This window comes from Trichosurus vulpecula, chromosome 6, assembly GCF_011100635.1.
Source record: "Trichosurus vulpecula isolate mTriVul1 chromosome 6, mTriVul1.pri, whole genome shotgun sequence".
Classification (NCBI taxonomy): Eukaryota; Metazoa; Chordata; class Mammalia; order Diprotodontia; family Phalangeridae; genus Trichosurus; species Trichosurus vulpecula.
The window spans coordinates 54,824,054-54,830,612 of NC_050578.1; the positions used below are offsets into that span (position 1 = coordinate 54,824,054).

General features: G+C 41.2%; 1 pseudogene; it reads left to right on the top strand.

Moving 5' to 3' along the window:
• Positions 1 to 3,715: 3,715 nt before the first annotated feature.
• Positions 3,716 to 5,312, top strand: LOC118854608 (annotated as a pseudogene).
• Positions 5,313 to 6,559: the final 1,247 nt, after the last annotated feature.

A 6,559-nucleotide genomic window follows, 5' to 3' on the forward strand; every position in this document is an offset into this window, starting at 1 on the left:
ACTTGTTTTTGTAGTTTGTTTTCAGTCATGTCTGATTCTTCATGACCCCATTTAGGGTTTTCTTGGCAAAGATATTGGAGTAGTTTGCTACTTCCTTCTCCAGCTCATTTTACAGATGAGGAAACTGAGGCAAAAAAGGTTAAGTTACCCACACAACAAGCATCACACAACTTGGTCACACAACTAGCAAGCATTTAAGGCTAGATTTGAACTCAGGCCTTCTTCACTCCAGCTCCAATGCTCTATCCACTGTGCCCTCAACTCTACGTCTTTTTCCTAGTTCATTTCAATTCAACATTAAGTCCCTACTATGTGCAAGGCATTGTACTAGGAAATAGGAATATAAGGAAAAATTTAAACAGTCCCTGCCCTAAAAATATTTGCATTCTGGACAAAAGACCCTTATCAGCACTATGTGCGATCATGGGCATTTGGTCAGAATGAATGTCATTTTATTTAACTTTGACAAACAAAGATGGCCCATCTGACCAAACTATAGCCCAAGTCATAATAGCTCATTGTAAGGGGTTGGTGCTGACCCCGGAGCTGCTAGGACCCTAGTGCTTGGCCTGTTTCCTGGGTAAAACTAGACAGGCTTAGTAGGAGTTGGAACAGCAGGCACCCAGAGGGAGGGCATCCGTCCTTAACAGCCCCCCGCCGTAGTCATCCTTCTCATGCAGGCAGAGTCCATCCACAAGGGACTCACAAGCCCAGAAGGAGAAACCCAGCTGGCCACTACCTAATGCTCTTGAACCAGTGCCTAACACAACAATGCTTTGATACTTTACTTACTGGAACATCTTTGATACTTTACAAGGGCATCCTGTCCCGTGCATCACATAGCTCATACAGCTCTGATATCAGCTGGCTACATGCCTGAGCCTTCCCATGCCTCTGTAGATACTGTAGGACAGCACCCCCCTTTGTTCCCATACTCCCATAGAAACTATCTTGCAACAGCTTAATTTTCCCATATGCCTGTAGGAACCATAGTTTGCTAGAATCCAGATTCTTCCCACCCGATATCGATCTTCCCATGCTGTCATCCCCTTACCCCTTGAACACCTGCTTCTGCTCATGTAGTGCAAAACCCTATAAAACTGGATGTCTCCCAATAAATCGGAGTTGTATCTTCCCTGACTCCCACCTCATCATTGCGTACTGAGATTGGGGTCCTTGCTGGTCAGGGACCCCCAACAGCTCATCATGGTTTATAATAGCATCAATAAAACGATATTTGTGAAAAGGTAGAATATTAACTAGAAGAGATGTGTAGCTGAAAGAGTACCAGTCAGAGACTGGCTCTCAGAGACCTGGATTCAGAGAATGGGTCTAATCTTAACTGTTTGATCATGGGTGTGTCATAACGTATCAGAGCCAATTTCCTCACCCAAAAAATGAAAATAAGAATACTTGCACTGCCCACACGGTTGTTGTGAAGAAAACACATTGCAAACACTTAGAGTTTAGAAAGACCTGAGTTCAATCCTACCTCAATCACTTACTAGCTGTGTGACCCTGGGCAAGTCACACAACCTTGGTTAGCTTCCTCAAATAATAGCCCCTACCCTCCCAGGGTTGACCAAAATAGATAACACATGTGAAGCACTTTGCAAACTTAAAAAAAAAAACTAGTTATTATTGAACTTTAAAATCCTATACAATTTGAGTTTTCATTTCTCCCACCATCACTTTTGATTTCTTTTGGTTTGACTAAACATAAGAATGAACTCTAAAATTGGAAACGTGGAATATTGTTGTGAAGCAAATCATGGGACCAGAGAATCATAGACTTAGAGATGAAAAGGACCTTAAAGACCATCTGGTTCAACTCCCTCAATGACTCACCTGGCATTTGAACCCAGGTCCTCCAAATCTAAATCTTTTAATAACTTTTTTTTTTTTTTGCTAATGAAGTAATATATACAAGGTGTCCCAAAAGTCTTGGTGCAATCTTAAGCTTTAATGGCTTAAGGCTGCACTAAGACTTTTGGAACTTCCTTCATATATGTTTCATCCATTTACCAAGAGACAACAAGCAAAAAAGGATAAAATGTGATATTGTTTCCATCTCAAGCTTAGTAACTACGACACAATATACTTGAAAATACTATAGAAAGAAGTGAAATAAGTTCATGAAATTCAGGTGAAAAGCCCTTTATTTGTTTATTTTCAAAATCTATCACAGCTTTTCAAAGTACTAGATTTCATTCCAGAAATTTCTCATATTCCTCTCATGAAAAAATTTGATCTTCTTCCCACTGTGAACCAATAAGATGCAATTTTAGAGGCAATCTATTTGTGTGTCCAGGTTGCCAGTAGCTCAGGGCACATCTGGAAGCAAAAGGATTCTCATTCCCAAATAAAAAAGCAAACTCTTACTTTTTCATCTTAGAAAAGGTCATGGTTCCATTCTTTAGCAGAGGAAAGTGGTATTTTTTCATTCAGCAGAGCTAGCCCTGTAATGAAAAGTAATTATGAGTAAGTGGACTCCATCCAGTGTATTCTTCACCTCTGCAGCAGGGGAAATAGCCCATGTTGCCCTGAATATCAGCATTTTCTGTTCCGCCAAAACATTTAAGAACCTACATTTTTTTCCTTTAAAAATGTTCTCTGTGAGTTATAATTTTCAAGGGAGAAGATCTATCATCATCTTTTGCAAAAAAAAGTTCCTAGTAATGATAAAAATTAATTCAGTGGATGACTGAAAAGTTATTTATATGCCTTATTTTTCCAGTGCTACTGTACTTAATTGAAATGAATGCTGATTCCTTATACATGCAACAGGAGACTTATTATTATATTTGGAATATACTCACTGGAAGGCCCCCAAATGAGAGTGATTGATTGGCTCTGTGTCAAAAAATGCAACTTCAGGAATTAAATTTCCCATCAACCACAGAAATTTTTCTCACTCCATCCCCACCCTCACTACCACTATGTCCCTGGTTCTGTTTGCTTTGAATTGCTGTCCTGATCCCTTCACCTTCACTCCTCACATACCAAAACTACAGTGATTATAAAGCTTAAATGATGCCTAAAGAGCACCCTGAGTTGGGTTCTTGCAGCTGACTTAGCTTTCTACTGTCACCACTCCCAGAGAGAGGGAGAAAAGAATATTTCCTTAAAAACCATGGTCCTCCCAAGCTTGGAGACTATACGTGTGCAATATTGTAGACATTGCCTGATTTGACTGACGTGTTGATAGGTTTTTCTGAATGGCTTTTCCTCCTTTCTTTTTTATACTTTAAGGATTGGCTGGATAAGAAGGTGAGGGAGAAAAAATATATATTTGGAAATGAAGAGATGAGATAGAGACTGTACCTATAATTTCCTCAGTATAGGCAATTCCCTAATGAGGAAACTCCCTCCACCAAAGCAGTTTGGCACTTTCTTGGCAATTTATACTTTTAGAGAGTTGCCTAGAGCACTGAGAAGTTAAGTGACTTGCTTTAGATCACATAGCCAAGTTTTGTCAGAAGTGGGACTTGCACCCAGGTCTTCCTAGCTTTGTGGTCAACTCTCTATCCACTACCTTTTGCTAATGGTGACATAAAAACAAAAGGTATCATGGGTTCTGTCTGTGGCATAGAGAGAAGCCTCTCATGTGGATCTTCAGGCTCCCATCCTTGATGCTCTCCACCACCTTCTCCACCTCCCACTGCCTGAAGCCCCCTCCCCCAAAGCAACTCTCAATAGCTTCAACTAGACCTTTATGGAGAAAGGAACCTTCCTCTTCACTTTGGAGTCTATGGGTAAAGGGCACCCAGATAAAATCTGTGATCAGATTTGTGTTGCATTCATTCCTTGATGCATACTTTCAGCAAGTCCCTGATGCCAAAGTTGTTCATGAAACAGTTGCTAAGACAGGAATGATACGACTTGGAGGTGAGATCACATCCAGAGCTGCTGCTGACTATCAGAAGTGGTTTGGGAAACAGTTAAGGATGTGGGCTACGACGATTCTTCTAAAGGGTTTGATTACAAGATCTGCAATGTTCTGGTAGACCTGGAGCAGCAGTCACCAGACATTGCTCAAGAGGTTCATCTAGAATACAATGAAGAAGATATTGGTGCAGGAGAACAGGAATTGATGTTTGGTTAAGATATGAAGGAAACCAAAGAGTGCGTGCCCTTATTATCTTAGCTCACAAGCTCAGCACCAAATTTGCTCCATTGCCATGCATTGGAACTTTGCCTTGGTTATGGAGGGTTTCCAAAACCCAAGTCATTGTGCAGTACAAGCAAAAACATGGTGCTGTTCTCCGGATCAGGATTCACACAGTTGTAATGTAATACAAGGAAAATTAGGAACCCCTGAGAAACCCCTAGCTACTGACAAGCACCCCCCAGAAAGAGTGGACTCAGATATCTTTGGCATTTAGCAAACCCCCTGGGACTCCATGACTCCACCAAGGAATGTCAGTAGATAGGACCATCCCACTGAAGGATAACCTGGCAGACCCTGTCTAGCAGATATCCCTGGGGCTCCGTGAATCCACCAAGGAATGTAAATGAGATTATCCCACTAGTAGGATAACCTGACTGAATCTTTTGATCAGCCAGGACCTTTGTTCTTGTTCCCCCCCCCACTCTGTACCCCCATATCCTATATAAGCCAAGCCATCACCCCAACACATTTGCCATTGATCTGTGGTGCAAGACCCCAATGGCCGCCAGCTAATAAATTCTCCACTTAAAACATATACTCTGTGGTGTGTCTCACTCGCTTCTGGTAATATCTCTGTTCAATATGATGAAGATGTATATGTTGATGAGAAAGAATGCTCTAAAGGAAAAGGTGATCAAAGCTGTTGTCCCTACAAAACACTTGTATGAGGATACAATTTACCATCTGCAACCTAGTGGCAGATTCATCATTGGTGGACCTCAGGGTGATGTTGGTCTTACCGGATGGAAGACTACTGTGTGTACCTAAGGGGGCTGGGGCACTCAAGGAGGCAGTGCTTTCTCAGGCAAAGATTATACTAAGTCTGGATCATTCAGTTACTTATACTGCCATTTGGATCACAAAAAAAGTTAAAAGTGGTCTGTATCATAGGGTAATTGTTCAGGTTTCTTATGCAATTGGTGTTTCCCACCCATTGTCCATCTCCATTTTCCAGTATCACACCTCCCAGAAGAGCAAAAGAGAGCTGCTGGATATTATTAGGAAGAAGTTTGACCTCTGACCTGGGGTAATTATCAGAGATCTGTATCTGAAGAAGCCCATTTCTCAAAGGGCTGTAGCCTTTAGCCACTTTGGTGGGGACTGCTTCCCAAGAGAAGTACCCAGAAAGCTTAAATCTTGAAAGTGTTAGGCTTGTTAGCATGGGTTACAGAGAAGCCTTCAAGCTCTGAGGCCCTTCTCCCTAAACATTTCCTATCCTCTTTCAGCTCTTGAACATTTGCAGTCACTCTTATCCAATGATCTGAATTTTAGTTTTTGTGGGGCCTCTCATTGGGCTGTACTACTATTCTGTCCTGATGTTTTACTCACTGATGTAACGGTCAGTGAGCATGTAACTGCCTAGAGATGAGCAGACAGCACAGTCTAGTAAATGATGCTGGAAACTTTGTGTCCCACCATCCAACCCCAAAATCTTAACTGTATTGATTTTCCCATCAAATGCTGAAAAATGTCCTCATAATGTGCAAATCAATTACCCATCATTCCATTTATAGACTGTCCTCCACAATGCCACCACCATGTCACCACGATTTTGTAATATCTTGAACGCTGTTATGAATGTGAAGCCTTCCCTCATCCTCCCTGTAATCCAATTCACTTCTAATTATGTAGTGTTTTTATCAGGGAGTGTTCCTCACCAGATCAACCTTGCATGTGACGCGAGTTCCAGTTGGAGCTCTAGACTGACTTCATGAAAAGGCAATTACCAGTTGAACCACCTTTTGGTGCTTATACTCTTCATGACCATCCTTAAACCTCACCAAATCTTAAAAATCTCTCCACTCAACTGTCTTTTGTAGCATGTACATAAAAAGGGTTTTATTTAGTAAACCAACCAATCCTATGCATAGTTTCAGCACTAGCTAAATCTCACCAACTCCTAGCTCTAATTAAGCAGGGACTTGGCAGCCTTGTGATGTCATACAGAGAAGTCACAGGATAGTATTTGAGGGTCTGTAGGTTTCCCCAGTTAATTTTTAGGTACTAGTTAATTTTTTTCTTTATAAGAAAGACTGAGTATTCCACCCAGCATAAGAACTCCTCTCAGGGTTTTTAATTTTATTTTCAAAACCAGGTCCAATGAGCTTTCTGAGCAGCTGGTGTAGATACAGAGAAACCAGCTTCCTTCAGAAAGCAATGGTTTTGTCAAGTAAATCCTTTCCTACTTGAACATGTTTTAAATTGCTTATTTACTGTATTCTGGAGCTGATACAAACACAGAGAAGCTATCACCTCAGATGGCAGCTTTTAAAAAAAAATCCTTGACACCATGATTCTTTTAACATGTTTCCAGTATTCCCAGGTAAGCCATGGTATCCTACAGAATAACCTTGGGTTACCCTATATGGGAGTCTGGTTGGCATTAGC